Source organism: Scyliorhinus torazame, chromosome 7, assembly GCF_047496885.1.
Source record: "Scyliorhinus torazame isolate Kashiwa2021f chromosome 7, sScyTor2.1, whole genome shotgun sequence".
NCBI classification, from domain to species: domain Eukaryota; kingdom Metazoa; phylum Chordata; class Chondrichthyes; order Carcharhiniformes; family Scyliorhinidae; genus Scyliorhinus; species Scyliorhinus torazame.
Window position 1 is genome coordinate 51,667,766 of NC_092713.1, and position 16,047 is coordinate 51,683,812.

Here is a 16,047-nt window from a genome sequence, read left to right on the forward strand (position 1 = left end):
GGAAGCTCTATAGTAATTAGATCCCCCTATCTGGAAGCTCTATAGTAATAAGATCCCCCTATTGGGAAGCTCTATAGTAATCAGATCCCCCCTATCGGGAAGCTCTATAGTAATAAGATCCCCCTAGCGGGAAGCTCTATAGTAATGAGATTCCCAAAACGGGAATCTCTATAGTAATGAGTTCCCCCTATCGGGAAATGCTATAGCAATGAGACCCCTTATTGGGAAACTCTATAGTAATGAGACCCCCTATCGGGAAACTCTATAGTATTCAGATCCCCCCTATCGGGAAGCTCTATAGTAATAAGATCCCCCTAGCGGGAATCTCTATAGTAATGAGTTCCCCCTATCGGGAAATGCTGTAGCAATGAGACCCCCTATTGGGAAACTCTATAGTAATGAGACCCCCTATCGGGAAGCTCTATAGTAATAAGATCCCCCTAGCGGGAAGCTCTATAGTAATGAGATTCCCAAAACGGGAATCTCTATAGTAATGAGTTCCCCCTATCGGGAAATGCTATAGCAATGAGACCCCCTATTGGGAAACTCTATAGTAATGAGACCCCCTATCGGGAAGCTCTAGAGTAATAAGATCTCCCTATCGGGAAGCTCTAGTAATGAGATCCCCCTACTGGGAAGCTCTATAGTAATAAGATCCCCCTATCGGGAAGCTCTATAGTAATGAGATCCCCCTATTGGGAAGCTCTATGGTAATGAGATCCCCTATCGGGAAGCTCTATAGTAATGAGACCCCCTATTGGGACGCTCTATGGTGATGAAATCCCCCTATCAGGAAGCTCTACTGTAATGAGATCCTCCTATCGGGAAGCTCTATAGTAATAAGATCCCCCTATCGGGAAGCTCTATAGTAATGAGATCCCCCTATTGGGAAGCTCTATGGTAATGAGATCCCCTATCGGGAAGCTCTATAGTAATGAGACCCCCTATTGGGACGCTCTATGGTGATGAAATCCCCCTATCAGGAAGCTCTACTGTAATGAGATCCTCCTATCGGGAAGCTCCATAGTAATAAGATCCCCCTATTGGGAAGTTCTATGGTAATAAGATCCCCCTATCGGGAAGCTCTATAGTAATGAGATCCCCCTATCAGGTAGCTCTATAGTAATGAGATCCCCCAATCGGGAAACTCTATAGTAATGAGATCCCCCTATCGGAAAGCTCTATAGGAATGAGATCTCCCGTCAGAAAGGTCTATAGCGTGGGCAGGACGGTGGAGCAGTGGTTAGCATGGCTACCTCCCAACGCTGAGGATCCAGGTTCGATCCCAGCCTCGAGTCACTGTCCATGTGGAGTTTGCACATTTTCCCCATGTCTGCGCGGGTCTCACCTCCACCATCCTAAAAAAGATGTTCCAACTCCACACGGAGAGTGACCCGGGGTCAGGAACGAACCCGGGTCCTCAGCGCCGTGAGGCAGCAGTACTAACTACTGTGCCACCGGGCCACCTAGTACCCCATGTTTATTTTGTGCCTTACATTTGCAGTATGTTGCTTGCTCCTAGTCATTTTGAAATCGTTAATGGTGTGTCTTCACACTATGGATTCGCTGCTCCTGTTCAAAACCAAACCAGTTTGTCCAAGATGTTCCCCAGCCCAGTCATTGGGCATTGAAAGTTTGTTAAGGAATTAAATGTTTTAAGTATTAAAAAATGTTTTAATGTATTTACAGGTGGATGATAGTCTTTAAAAGGTTCATTATATTGTTTCAAAGCATGAACGTTTTTTAAAGAGCTGTGTTTGAGAGTATTTAAAACCATAATAAAACACCAGCCTACCATTAAGCGAAAGATTGATCTCAATGGGCCTGATTTTCATTTGCTTTTTTAAAAAATATATTTTATTGGGCTTTTCACATTTTTTATCACAAATTCACAAAGCCAAACAAAACCAACACATATAGCAACAAAAGTTCGAACAGACGACTGTAACAATAGCCCCGAATAAACAAATATACTTCCCTTGCAGGCTTTACATTGATGTGGAGATGCCGGTGTTGGACTGGGGTGAGCACAGTACGAAGTCTTACAACACCAGGTTAAAGTCCAACAGGTTTGTTTCAAATCACTAGCTTTCGGAGCATTGCTCCTTTCTCAGGTGAATGAAGAGGTCGATTCCAGAAACATATATATAGACAAAGTCAAAGATGCAAGACAATGCTTTGAATGCGAGCATTTGCAGGTAATTAAGTCTTTACAGATCCAGAGAGAGGGGTAATCCCAGGTTAGAGAAATGTGAATTGTCTCAAGCCAGGACAGTTGGTAGGATTTCGCAAGCCCAGGCCAGATGGTGGGGGGTGAATGTGAAATGAAAATGAAAATCGCTTATTGTCACAAGTAGGCTTCAAATGAAGTTACTGTAAAAAAGCCCCTAGTCGCCACATTCCGGCGCCTGTTCGGGGAGGCTGGTTCGGGAATTGAACCGTGTTGCTGGCCTGCTTCGGTCTGCTTTCAAAGCCAGCGATTTAGCCCTGTGCTAAACCAGCCCCTGTAATGCGACATGAATCCAAGGTCCCGGTTGAGGCCGTACTCATGTGTGCGGAACTTAGCTATACGTTTCTCTTACATTGCCAGACTTGACTTGACCAGACTTTACATTGCCAGACTTGACCAAAACATGTATTTACCGTGATATGTAGTGTGGTTAAGCATTAATTTGCCAGCAAACCCATGTCTTGCAGTTTTTCTCCCTTCTGCCTGTCCCCTGTGTTCCTCTTCGGTGCATATGCCTCCCCCCCGAGGTGGTGTACAGGAGTGCATGTGCAGTGATTCAATCCAGAGTCATCCTCCCCCATCTCCCTGCATAGTTCTTCCTCTCACTTTTTCTTTGTCTCATCCAGGGGTGAGCGACATCTTCGAACAGTCGTCTAAACATGTCTGCACAGTTCCCCTCCCCTAGGTCTCCCACATTCATTAGTCTTTTTATGGTATTGACTGTCCTGGTATCTGGGGTACATCGTTGGTTCCTTACAGAGGAAGTTTTTAACCTGTACGTCCGCAGTCATTCGCTCTGAAACTTCTCTGTGAGGTCCCCCAAGGTCACTACTCTACCGTCCGTGTGCATGTCCCTAATTGTCCTGTCTCCACCTCTTAAAAGAGGCATGCATTGTGGCGGCAGTGAACTTGTGAGTATTGCAGATGGGGGCCATGGTGGATATTTTGGTTAGTCTGAAGTGCTGCCTCATTTGATTCCACGTTTGGAGCGTGGCTACTACCACTGGGCTTTTCCAGTATCTGGCCAGGGGGATGGGAGTGCGGTTGTGGTTAGCGCTCGGAGGGATGTCTCTGCGCAGGAACCTTCCTTCATCCTCACCCACTCCCCTCTCGATTCCTTGCCCCATCCCCGTACTCTTTCTGCGGTGGCCACCCAGTGGTAGGATGTTCGGGAGGGCCAGGACTCCCACATCCTCTTCCTTTGCAGGACCTTCTTTTTAATCCTCGTGTTCCTTCCCCCCACCCCCCCTCCCAAAACAAACGCCATGATTAACTTATGTAAAAGGCCTTGGGGATGTAGATTGGGAGGAAGCTGAACAGAAAGAGGAACCTGGGCAGCACATTCATCTTGATCGTCTGCACTCTCCCTGCGAGAATTTGGTCTCGGCCAGTTTGAACGGCATTCCCCCCCCAGTTCTGCTCCTCCCCCCCCTGCCGGTTCACAGGGAATATTTCGCTCTTACTCAGGTTAAGCTTGTAACCTGAGAAGGCTCCGAACTTCTTCAGGAGTTTCATTATTCCTTCCATGCTGGCCAGGGGGTTTGAGATGTAGAGGAGCAGGTCATTTGCATAGAGTGAGACTCTATGCTCCCTGTCTCCCCTTTGGATATCTCTCCATCCCTTCGCCGCTTTGTGGGCGATCGCCAGTGGCTCAATTGCCAGGGCGAACAGTAGTGGGACAACGGGCATCCCTGCCTCGTGCCTCTGTGCAGCCGGAATATTCGGCGCTAGTGGCGTTAGCCGTACACTCGCCATGGGAGCGCTGTACAGTAGGTTAATCTGGGAGGTGAACCCTGGCCCAAACCCAAGCCGCTTCAGTGCCTCTATAAGGTACTTCCATTAGGCCCTTTAGAAGAGCTTTTCTCATCAAGGGATATTATCACTTCTGGTGTTCTCGCTCCCGATGGGGTCATGGATCATGTTAAGCAGCCGCCCAATGTTCGCTGTTAGCTGCCTGTGTGATGGATATCACGTTCACCGCAGAAATCAGATTAAAAATAAGGCAGTAATACAAACAGCATTCTAATTCAAGATGGAATAAAATCACTCCAGCTAAAGGTCAGATAGAGGTTACCACCTGATGGGAGAGACTCCAAGCTGGTTCCAAGGACTCATTAGTATCAAACAATTAAAGGCGCGTCTTTGATAGACCATAAATCCTTTGAGACGAACTCCTCTCTCAAGAAGTATTCAAAATATAAGGACAGGGAATTCTCCAGATAAATAGATACACAAATCTTTCTCAAACTATACCTTTGGACATTTACAACAACGCCTTCACAAAAGTGTCTATTTTGATATCTGGAGAGGATGTCATCCTGACAAGAGGCAGGCACCAACCAGTGCCTCCCTTGCCAATATATCTTAGAACCCTGGACAAATACACAGACACAACAACCATTAAAAGATCTATCAGTGATAGTACATCCAATTAGCCATTTGGCTATAGGTAATTAACCAACAATAAATGCCAAGGTAACAAATGCCTTCCTGAACCGATAAGCAAGTTTAAAGTATAAGAAGAGAAGGCATTTTAGCAGAAGTATCTGTTCTGAGTCTTTGCAGGAAAACAGGTTTCCTTCTTTTAATAGGTTAATCTAGGGCATAGGTTAGTAATAGAGTATTATCAGATCCGGAATAACCTAAATCTACGACACCTGCCCTTGACAAAGCCCCCTGATCTTCCATGACTACCTTTGGCACGCGGTTCTCCAGCTGCCTTGCCAGAGCATTTGCTAGGACCTAAGCATCGGTGTTAAGGAGTGAGATGGGTCTTATGGTCCGCACTGTCGGGTATTTGTCTTTTTTGGACATTAACGATGTTGAGGCTTGAGCTAGCGTTGGCGGCAGGGTTCCCTTTGTTAGTGAGTCAGCGAATATCTTCCGCAGGTGCTGGGCTAGTACTGGTGCAAATATTTTATAGAAGTCCACCAGGAATCCGTCTGGCCCTGGTGCCTTCCCCATCTGCATGGAGTTAATGCTCTCCATGATTTCCCCCAGTTCTAGTGGTGCTTCCAGGCCCCACTACCCCATCTTCCCCCAAGAGCAGCATGTCCAGCCCATCGAGACCCCCACCAGGGGCTCAGGAGTAAACTCCTGGTAGAAGGTTGCAACGGCTTCACTGATCTGCCCTGGCGCTGTGTCTAGCTGGCCGGTCCTGTCTTTTACTTAGCTGTCTTTCATTTGTAATGGCACTGGGGATGGGAGTTGATCCAATGCACCATGCTCCTAGACCTCGCTGATGCTTTGGATGTTGAAACATGCTGTGGTAAAGAGTGTACATTCTCACTGCAGCCTACCGACCAGCTAAGGCCACATTTCTTTGTACAGTCAGCAGAGAATGCCACTGCTTCAACATTGACAGGAAAGGCATGGTAGCACAGTGGTTAGCACTGTTGCCTTACAGCACCAGGGACCTGGGTTCAGGTCCACCCTTGGGTCACTCTCTGTGCAGAGTCTGCACGTTTTCCCCGTGGCTGCGTGGGTTTCCTCCGGGTGCTCCGGTTTCCTCCCAAAGTTCAAAGATGTGCAGGTTAGGTGGATTGGCCATGTTAAATTGTCCCTTAGTGTCCAAAGGTTTGATGGGGTTATGAGGTTACAGGGGTAGGGCAGGGTGCTCTTTCAGCAGGCTGGTATAGACTCAATGGGTCGAATGGCCTCCTTCTGACTGTAGGGATTCCATGAAGACCTTGGCCAAAACATTATGCCTTTCAAAGTCTGCAATACCTGTTCATATCATCGGATGGTGCTGTTGCTCCTGCCATCTATTTGCATTTTTGGGACTTCAATTTTAAAACTTTCGTCCCACTTATACCTCATTAAGTATTTATTTAATTTTTCTGATTTTCTAGCTATTTGATATTCCCTTTATATTCCCATTTCCAAAGCACCAAACCACATCTAGATTCCATTTCCATGTTCCTGAGTCATCTCTGTATTACTGCTTCCCATGGCCTCCGGCTCCACTCATCCTCCAGAATTACTCCATCATCTTTCACTGGTGTGCTGCTGCTCCAGGGCTGGGGTGCTTTTCACCACCCTACAGCTCTTTCTCAAAACCTCTGCGCCTTGACTCCTAATGCACAGGATAGAGGTCTAGAAGATTGTGAGGGGCATGGATAGAGTGGATGGGCAGGCACTCTTTCCTAGAGTGGAGGGGTCAGTCACCAAGGGGCATAGGTTTAAGGTCTGTGGGGCAAAGTTTAGAGGGGATGTGCGAAGGTTTCTTTTTACACAGAGGGTGGTGAGTGCCTGGAGTGCGTTGCCAGGGGAGGTTGTGGAAGCAGATACATTAACGGCGTTCAAAAGGCATCTTGACAAGCATATGGATAGTAGGGATACCCAAGGAAGTGCTGAGGATTTTGGCAAAGATTGGCATCATGACCAGTACAGGCGTGGAGAGCCGAGGGGCCTTCCCTGTGCTGTATTGGTCTTTGTTCTTTGCACAGGATGCGGAGGAAACTGTTCCCTTGGTCCCTCTCCAGTTTCACTCTGTAGTTCCACACTACAATGTTTGAGACCTCTGCTGAACCCCTGGTTAATCTTCGCAGGCTTGACTTCCGGGTGCGGCTATGCAGAGCTAGGTCGCACATTCGGCAGCTCCTGCTTGGAACGGACTTTTGGGCTCTTTTACAGGGCCCCCACGGCATTTGTTTGACATTTCCCGGTGTGGGAAGAAGGCGGCAATATTCCCCCGACAGTGTCCCCCAGGAAGGGTATGTCTCTTGGTTGCCAGACACACGCAGAAACAGTGAAGGATTTGGCTGCAACTACAGGATAAACAGGGCCTCTTCCAGCATGCAGGCGGGGGAAGGGCAAGCTTAAAGCTGCAAGCTGACCTGAGGGCCTGTATCAAAGGTGAATTCTAGCAGCAGAGGGAACAACTGTGAAAAGACCTCATCAAGGCCACTGAAGGGACTTCCGGTTGCGGTGATGCCTAGCTAGCCGCACGCTTCGGCGGCTCCAGCTCCGACGGACCTTCGGGCTCTTTTAAGAGCCCCAACGGGGAATTTTTCGACGACGCAACCCGGTGTGGGGCGTGTGAGAAGGGAGTCCCCCCCAAACGAAGGAGGAAAAAACCGGCGGCGGCGGCTGCAGCGCGAGGAATCGTCGACCAAAGGGTCAGAAAGAGAGAAGTACAAGATGGCGGCGGAGAAAGCGCAGGCGACATGGGGGCCTGAGCATGAAATTGTGAGACGGTGCGTGGAGCTGCTGAAGAGGGAGGTGCTGACCCCGTTGCTACAGGCAATTGAGGGGCTCAAGGAGACATTAAAGACCCAGGAGACAGAGCTCCGTGTGGTGGAGCAGAAGGTGACAGATATTGAGGACGAGATCCTGGGCCTGGCGGTTAAGACACAGACGCACGAGGCACTTCATAAAAAGTGTACTGAAAGGATCGAAGCCCTAGAAAATGGAGCGCGAAGGAAGAACCTTCGGATACTGGGTCTCCCTGAGGGTGTGGAAGGAGTGGACTGTGGAGCGTACGCAAGTACGATGCTGAGCTCACTGATGGGTGCTGAGGCCCCTACGGGCCCCTTGGAGGTGGAGTGGGCAAATCGGATTCCGGCGAGAAGACCAAAAGCGGGAGAACCACCCAGGGCGATAATCGTGCGATTTTACCGCCTTAAGGATAGAGAAGAGGTCCTGAGATGGGCTAAAAAGGTGCGGAGTAGCAGATGGGAGAATGCAGTGGTACGGGTATACCAGGATTGGAGTGCGGAGGTGGCGAGAAGGAGGGCGAGCTTCAACCGAGCCAAAGAGGTGTTGCATAAAAGGAAGGTGAAGTTCGGGATGCTGCAGCCGGCAAGACTATGGGTCACGTATCAGGAGAGACACCATTATTTCGAGACGGCGGAGGAAGCATGGACCTTCATCAAAGAAGAGAAATTGGATCGGAACTGAGGGACTGATGCTGCAGGAAATGTTATTGTTAATGTTACGGTGGAAGTTAATTGAGAAGTAAACAGGGAAGGGGGGAGACATTGGGGAAATGTGGGCGCCGGTGAGGGGGGAAAGACGGGACATAGTTGGAGAATGGGGAAGGGGAGGGGGAGGGGAAAGGGAGCTGCGCCATAAGAGGCGGGTCAGGTAAAGGGATGTTCCCGCACCAGAAAGAATAAGGCGGGAAGACAGGCGCAAGGCGGATGGGAGTTCCCCACATGGGGGGGGTCGAGGAGTGAGCAGGAGTAGCCGGGGTCAGTTGAAGTTAGCTGACTTACGGAAGTAATATGGGGGGAGCAATCAAGCTAGAAAGAGATCTAGCGGGGAGGGGAGGAGGGAGGGAGAAGGGGGGGGGGGACAACTGGGTTGCTGCTGCGGAAATCCAAAAGGAAATGGCTAAAGAGTGGGTGGGCGGGGATGGTGTGCGACGCTGGGGGAGCGAGCGGGAGCGCGGAGGCGGGATATGGGACTGGCCTAGAGAAGGTAATGGCTAGTCGACACGGGAGGGGGGCAGGTAGCCCCCTAGTGAGGCTGATCACGTGGAACGTGAGAGGCCTGAACGGACCGATAAAAAGGGCCCGAGTGCTCGCGCATTTGAAAGGACTAAGGGCAGACGTGGTTATGCTCCAAGAGACGCACCTAAAGGTGGCGGACCAAGTTAGGCTAAGGAAAGGATGGGTGGGACAGGTGTTCCACTCAGGACTGGACGCAAAGAATAGAGGGGTGGCCATTTTGGTGGGGAAACAGGTCGCATTTGAAGCAAAGAACATCGTAGCAGATAGCGGAGGTAGATATGTAATGGTGAGTGGCAGGCTGGAGGGAATGGAGGTCGTGTTGGTTAACGTGTATGCCCCAAACTGGGACGATGCGGGATTTATGAGACGGATGCTGGGGCGTATACCGGACCTGGAGGTAGGAAACTTGATTTTAGGAGGGGACTTTAATACGGTGCTGGACCCGGGGCTAGATAGATCCAGCTCAAGGACCGGAAGAAGGCCGGCAGCGGCCAAGGTACTTAAGGGGTTTATGGACCAAATGGGGGGAGTGGATCCATGGCGATTTCTTAGACCTAGGGCTAGGGAGTATTCCTTCTTCTCCCATGTCCATAAAGTGTACTCTCGGATAGATTTTTTTGTTTTGGGAAGGTCGTTGATCTCTAGGGTGGAAGAAGCTGAGTACGCAGCCATAGCGGTTTCGGATCATGCCCCACATTGGGTGGACCTGGAATTAGGAGAGGAAAGGGAGCAGAGAACACTCTGGCGATTAGATGTGGGACTGATGGCGGATGAGGGAGTGTGTGCAAGAGTGCGGGGGTGTATTGAGAGATACCTGGAGGTCAATGACGACGGCGAGGTCCCGGTGGGAGTGGTATGGGAAGCACTAAAAGCGGTGGTCAGAGGAGAGCTGATCTCCATTGGGGCCCACAAAAGGAAAACAGAGGCCAAGGAAAGGGAAAGATTACTGGGGGAGATTTTAAGGGTGGATAGGGAATTTGCAGAGACCCCGGAGGAGGAATTGTACAGGGAGAGGAGACGACTCCAGACGGAATTTGACCTTCTGACCACCAGAAAGGCGGAGGTACTGTGGAGGAAGGCACAGGGGAGGAGGTATGAATATGGGGAAAAGGCGAGTCGCCTGTTGGCTCATCAATTGCGAAAGAGGGCAGCAGCGAGGGAAATAGGAGGAATTAGAGACGAAAGGGGAGACACGGTGCGAAGGGCAGGAAAGATAAATGAGGTGTTCAAGACCTTCTATGAGGAACTGTATAGGTCTCAACCCCCAGAGGGGGAGGAGGGGATGCGGCAGTTCCTGGACCAATTGAGGTTCCCGAAAGTGGAGGAGCGGGGGGTGGTAGGCCTGGGGGCACCGATTGGGGTGGACGAGGTTATTAAGGGACTGGGAAGCATGCAAGCAGGGAAGGCCCCAGGACCAGACGGGTTCCCGGTGGAGTATTACAGAAAATATGTGGACTTGTTGGCCCCGTTGATGGTGAGGACGTTCAATGAGGCCAGGAAAGGGGGGACTCTACCCCCGACGATGTCGGAGGCGACGATATCGTTAATTTTGAAGAGGGATAAAGATCCGTTGCAGTGCGGGTCCTATAGACCCATTTCATTGTTGAACGTGGACGCCAAATTGTTGGCAAAGGTACTGGCATCGAGGATAGAGGACTGTGTCCCGGGGGTGGTGCACGAAGACCAGACAGGGTTCGTAAAAGGGAGACAACTGAATGTTAACGTGCGACGACTATTAGGGGTGATAATGATGCCCCCAGTGGAGGGGGAGGCAGAGATAGTGGCGGCAATGGACGCAGAGAAGGCATTTGATAGGGTGGAGTGGGAGTATTTATGGGAAGTGTTAAGGAGGTTTGGGTTTGGGAACGGGTTTATTAGCTGGGTTAGACTTCTTTATGGGGCTCCAACGGCAAGCGTAGTTACAGGTCGACATAGATCGGAGTATTTCCGACTATATAGGGGAACAAGACAGGGATGCCCGCTGTCTCCATTGTTGTTCGCGTTGGCAATTGAACCTCTGGCCATGGCGTTGAGAGACTCCAGGAAATGGAGAGGGGTGATTAGAGGGGGAGAAGAACACCGAGTCTCGTTATATGCGGATGACCTATTGTTATACGTGTCGGACCCAGCGGGGGGAATGATAGAGGTTATGCGAATTTTGAGGGGGTTCGGGGATTTCTCGGGGTATAGGCTAAACATGGGGAAGAGTGAATTATTTGTGATACATCCAGGGGACCAGAGTAGAGAGATAGAAGGCTTGCCTCTAAGGAAAGTGGAAAGAAACTTCCGATACCTGGGGATTCAGATCGCTAGGAGCTGGGGAACCTTGCACAGACTTAATCTGACACGGTTGGTAGAACAAATGGAGGAGGACTTCAAGAGGTGGGACATGCAGCCTCTATCGCTGGCGGGCAGGGTGCAAGCAATTAAGATGATGGTCCTCCCGAGGTTCTTATTTGTATTTCAATGTCTCCCTATCCTAATCACTAAGACCTTTTTTAATAAAATAGACAGGAGCATCACGAGCTTCGTGTGGGCAGGGAAAGTTCCGAGAGTAAGGAGGGGGTTCCTTCAGCGTAGTAGGGACAGAGGAGGATTGGCACTACCGAACTTGGGCGATTACTATTGGGCCGCCAATGTGGCAATGATACGTAAATGGATGATGGAGGGTGAGGGAGCGGCGTGGGAAAGACTGGAGAGAAAGTCCTGTAAAGGGACGAGTTTAGAGGCGCTGGTGACGGCGCCGCTACCGATCTCACCTAAAAAGTTTACCACGAACCCGGTGGTGGCGGCAACATTAAATATCTGGGGACAGTGGAGGCGACAGAGAGGGGTGCGGGGAGCCCTGGTGGGGTCCCCAATCAGGAACAACCATAGGTTCGCCCCAGGAAGAATGGATGGAGGATTTCAGAGCTGGTTCCAGTTGGGAATTAGGAGGGTGGGAGATTTATTTATAGATGGGACTTTTGCGAGCTTGGGAGCATTGGAGGAAAAGTATAAGTTGCCCCGGGGAAATTTCTTGAGATATATGCAGGTGAGGGCATTTACTAGACAACAGGTGAGGGAATTTCCATTGCTCCCGACACAGGGGATACAGGACAGGGTGCTTTCAGGGGTGTGGGTCGGAGAGGGCAAGGTGTCAGAGATTTACCGAGAGATGAGGGAAGAGGGGGAGGAGTCGGTGGGCGAACTAAAAGGAAAGTGGGAAGAAGAACTAGGGGAGGAGATAGAGGAGGGTATGTGGGCTGATGCCCTAAGCAGGGTAAATTCCTCTTCCTCATGCGCCAGGCTTAGCCTGATTCAATTTAAGGTGCTACATAGAGCACACATAACGGGAGCAAGATTGAGCAGGTTCTTTGGAGTGGAGGACAAATGTGGGAGGTGTGGCGGGAGCCCGGCAAACCACGCACATATGTTTTGGGCATGCCCGGCACTGGAAGGGTATTGGAAGGGAGTGACGGGAGTGATTTCGCGGGTGGTGAAGGCCCGGGTCAAACCAGGCTGGGGGTTAGCTCTATTTGGAGTTGCGGAAGAGCCGGGAGTGCAGGAGGCGAAAGAGGCCGACGTTGTGGCCTTTGCGTCCCTAGTAGCCCGGCGCAGGATCCTACTCATGTGGAAGGAGGCGAAACCCCCCGGACTGGAGGCCTGGGTAAATGATATGGCGGGGTTCATTAAACTGGAGCAGATAAAGTTTGCCCTGAGAGGATCGGCTCAAGGGTTCACCAGGCGGTGGCAGCCATTTCTCGACTACCTAGGGGAATGTTAGAGGGAAGACAGATGACCAGCAGCAGCAACCCAGGGGTGGGGGGGGGGGGGGGGGGGAGGGGGGGTTTAGTTTAGGTCAAAGATAAAGGGGTTTTGTTACTTGTGTATTGTTTAAAATTTCTGTATTGTTATTGTTGCGTTTGCTTTGTAAGAGGGGAAAAATTGTTGTTTGGGGAAAAAAATTTCAATAAAACATTTATAAAAAAAAAAAAAAAAAAAAAAAAAAAAAAAAAAAAAAAAATCTTCGCAGGCTTCACTCCCAACTCTGACATGGGTCCTAATCTCCACCACATTCTGTCCCTCAAACAGCTGCTTCATTCACCCCCTCTCAACAACACTCGACCTAGATAAAAACAAATTAGTGCGGATGCTGGAATCTGAAACCAACAGAAAATGCTGGACAATCTCAGCAGGTGTGACAGCATCCGTGGAGAGAGAAGGGAGCTAACGTTGTGAGTTTGGATGACTCTGTCTGAATCTAGACACTGGCTTGCTGATGTTCCAAACAGATTTCTCCATGGCCACAAATCAACTTCACCCCACCACAGGACCTGGACCACTTTCTCATCATCTTCCTGCACTATTTACAACCAGTACGTGTCCCTCCTAATCGCTTCCATGCCAATGCAACATAAATTCACTATGGGTCTATTCTCATGCTCAAGACTATTGCTCTCATTAAAGTAACAGACTTGAGCACACAATCTAGCTTAAGGGAGTAGCACTGTTACAGGCCCTCTCAGGTGAGAGATCAATCCAAGCCCTTTCCCTGCTAGTGGATGTAAAACATCGAGGCACAAGGCACTGCTTGCTGAAGAGCACAAGGTTCTCCCAGTGGACTGAGCACCATTTATTCCTCAATCTTTATCATTACAAACAGATTAACTAGCCTTTAACCTCACTGCTGTTAGTTGGACCTTGTCACACCCAAATTACTGGTCCCATTTCCCCCAAATTACAACAGTTACTACGCTGTGTCAAGTAATCCAGAGACCCAGGCTAGTGTTATTGGGGCCATGGGTTCAAATCCCATCATGGTGATTTGAATTCAGTTGATAAATTTGGAGTATAAAGCCAGTCTAAGTAATGGCAACCATGACAACTATCTTTGATTAGCACAAAAACCCATCGGGTCCACTAACGTCCTTATCTGGTCTGGCCTACATGTGGCGCCAGACCCAGAGCAACATCGTAGACTTTTGACTGCCCTTCGCAACGGCCCAAGAAGCCACTCAGCTCAAAGGAAATTAGGGATCGGTTTAATGATTTTAACAAGATAACAAAGTAACAAAATGAACAACACACACCCAACCAACAACAAAACCCAGCCTACGTGGCTTACATCAACAACTCCCCACTGCTGAAAGCTTAATTTTTCCCAAAGAAGTCGATAAACGGCTGGTACCTCCGGCCAAAGCCTAACATCGAACCCCTCAGGGCGAACTTAATCTTCTCGAGCCGGAGAAACGCAACCATGTCAGTGACCCACATCCCCCGATTTCAGGGGCTCCGAGTCCCTCCATGTCAGTAAAGTCCATCTCTGGGCTACCAGGGCGGCAAAGGCCAAGACATTGGCCTCTCACCCCCTGGACCCCCAGGTTCGGCAACTGATTCTGGCCTTGCCAGCAGCTCACATCTGCCATGAAACAAAAAAAGCTTCAAAAAGTTCTCTATTTGTCATGAAGTGCTTTTGGACGCTTTGAGATCGTTAAAGATTGTTATGAACTTTATAAGACAGTTATGTTTTAATCTGGCTCCTTTAATTCAGGAGAAAATGACGCAACGTAGAGAGGGGACGTGGCCCCCTCTGAAGTCTGCCCAGGCATATGCCCCTTTGAACTCACATTAAATCTGCCCAGAAACAAACCCACGTGACCTGCTTGCTATGGGAGTCAGGAATGAAAGTCAAAGTGTACTGAAAGTCAGGTACACGTTTAAATGCCTCCACACAGAGGAGGCAGCCGCTGGCCTTGCTACGTCCAGACGCTCAGTCAGTCAGACAGAGAAATTTGGAGAAGAAAGCCCGCGACTGGTGCTGATATGCAGAAGAAAATAACTGCTTTTGGGTTCATCACCAAGTGGAGTGCCGGTGAGGATAGATTCCCAGTTTGAAGAGATGAGGCTTTTAGAGGGTAAAAGACAATGGAGTCACTGGAGGGTACTTACTGGAAGCCCATTCCGTTATGTTCAGAAGACGGAATGTCAGGGCTGTCTTTTAAAAGGACTTTGGAAGATGCTCTCTGGTGGAACAAGGAGAAGAGATCCTGTTAAAGGCAGGAGGACCAGCTGGCTTTATACTCCAGACTACATTTCCATTGCGAGTGTGGGATAATGTATAAATGTAGCATGGGTTTTCAGTTCTATTAAGAAGTTAATGGGGATACTCTACTTTAGCGCGTTTGTTGCTTACTAAGCAACGTTTCGTCAACGTTGATTTTTGTTTGCTACAGTGAAAGTCTTAAAACATGAAACCTCGTTGGTTGATTCTTTGCACTGGTCACTGGGAAACTCATACAACGTTTAAAAAGTTTCAGTCTCTACAGGGATAGTAGCATAGGTGTTAAATAATTATTGTGCCTTCACTGAGGAAGATACAAGCAATCTCCCAGAATTAGAAATCCAAGGGACTAGGAAGACAAGAGACTAATGAGAAATTGAAGGACATTTGTATTAGTAAGAAGATTGTATTGGACAAATTAATGGGACTGAAGCTTGATAAATCCCCAGGGCCTGATGATCTGCATCCCAGAGTGTTGAAAGAGGTTTCTATGGAGATAGCGGATGCATTGGTGATCATCTTCCAAAATGCAATAGGCTCGGCAATGGTTCCCGTAAACTGGAAGGTAGCAAACGTCTCTCGACTACTTTAAAGGGAGAGGGAGAGAAAATTGGAAAGTACAGACCTGTTAGCCTTACATTAGTAGAGAAAAATGCTCAAACCTATTAGAAAATGTGACAAGTGCACACTCAGATAATAATTGTCTTTCTGGCATAGTCGCATGGATTTACGAATTTGAAATCATGTTTGACAAACCTGTTCAAGCTTTTTTGAGCATCTTACTAACAGAACTGATAAAGGGGGGTCTGCAGACATAGTGGCCGGAATTCTTCAAAATGGTGGCTAAGTGTTGAGGCCGGCGTAAACACCGGAGAGTTTCACGCCAGCGTCAACGGGTCTCTTGGTCCAGCGATTCCGTGGCCCACAGGGGGCCAGCATGGTGCCGGAGTGCTCCACGCTGCTCCAGCTGCTGATATGCGGCCCTGCACTGCCGGCCGCGGGTCCACGCGTAAGTGCAGCGGCCGGCTGCAGTGCCAGCCCCGCACAACATGGTGGACCAAATAGCGCGCCCGCCATCAGTGGCGCCCGATTGCGATCCTGGCTGTCCAGGAGGCCGCCCCCACCCCCCACCCCCCCGGTGACGGATCCCCTCACCCCCACCAGGGCAGCCACCGCAGCCGCGACTCTGAGTGCCTGCCGTGTGAAATCATGTTAGAACCGCGCGCGCACGACTGGCGGCGATTCTACAATTGCCAGAGGTTTGCGTTCCGGCGTCAGCCGGCTCAGAGAATCCCGGCCTGTATATTTGGGCTTCCGGT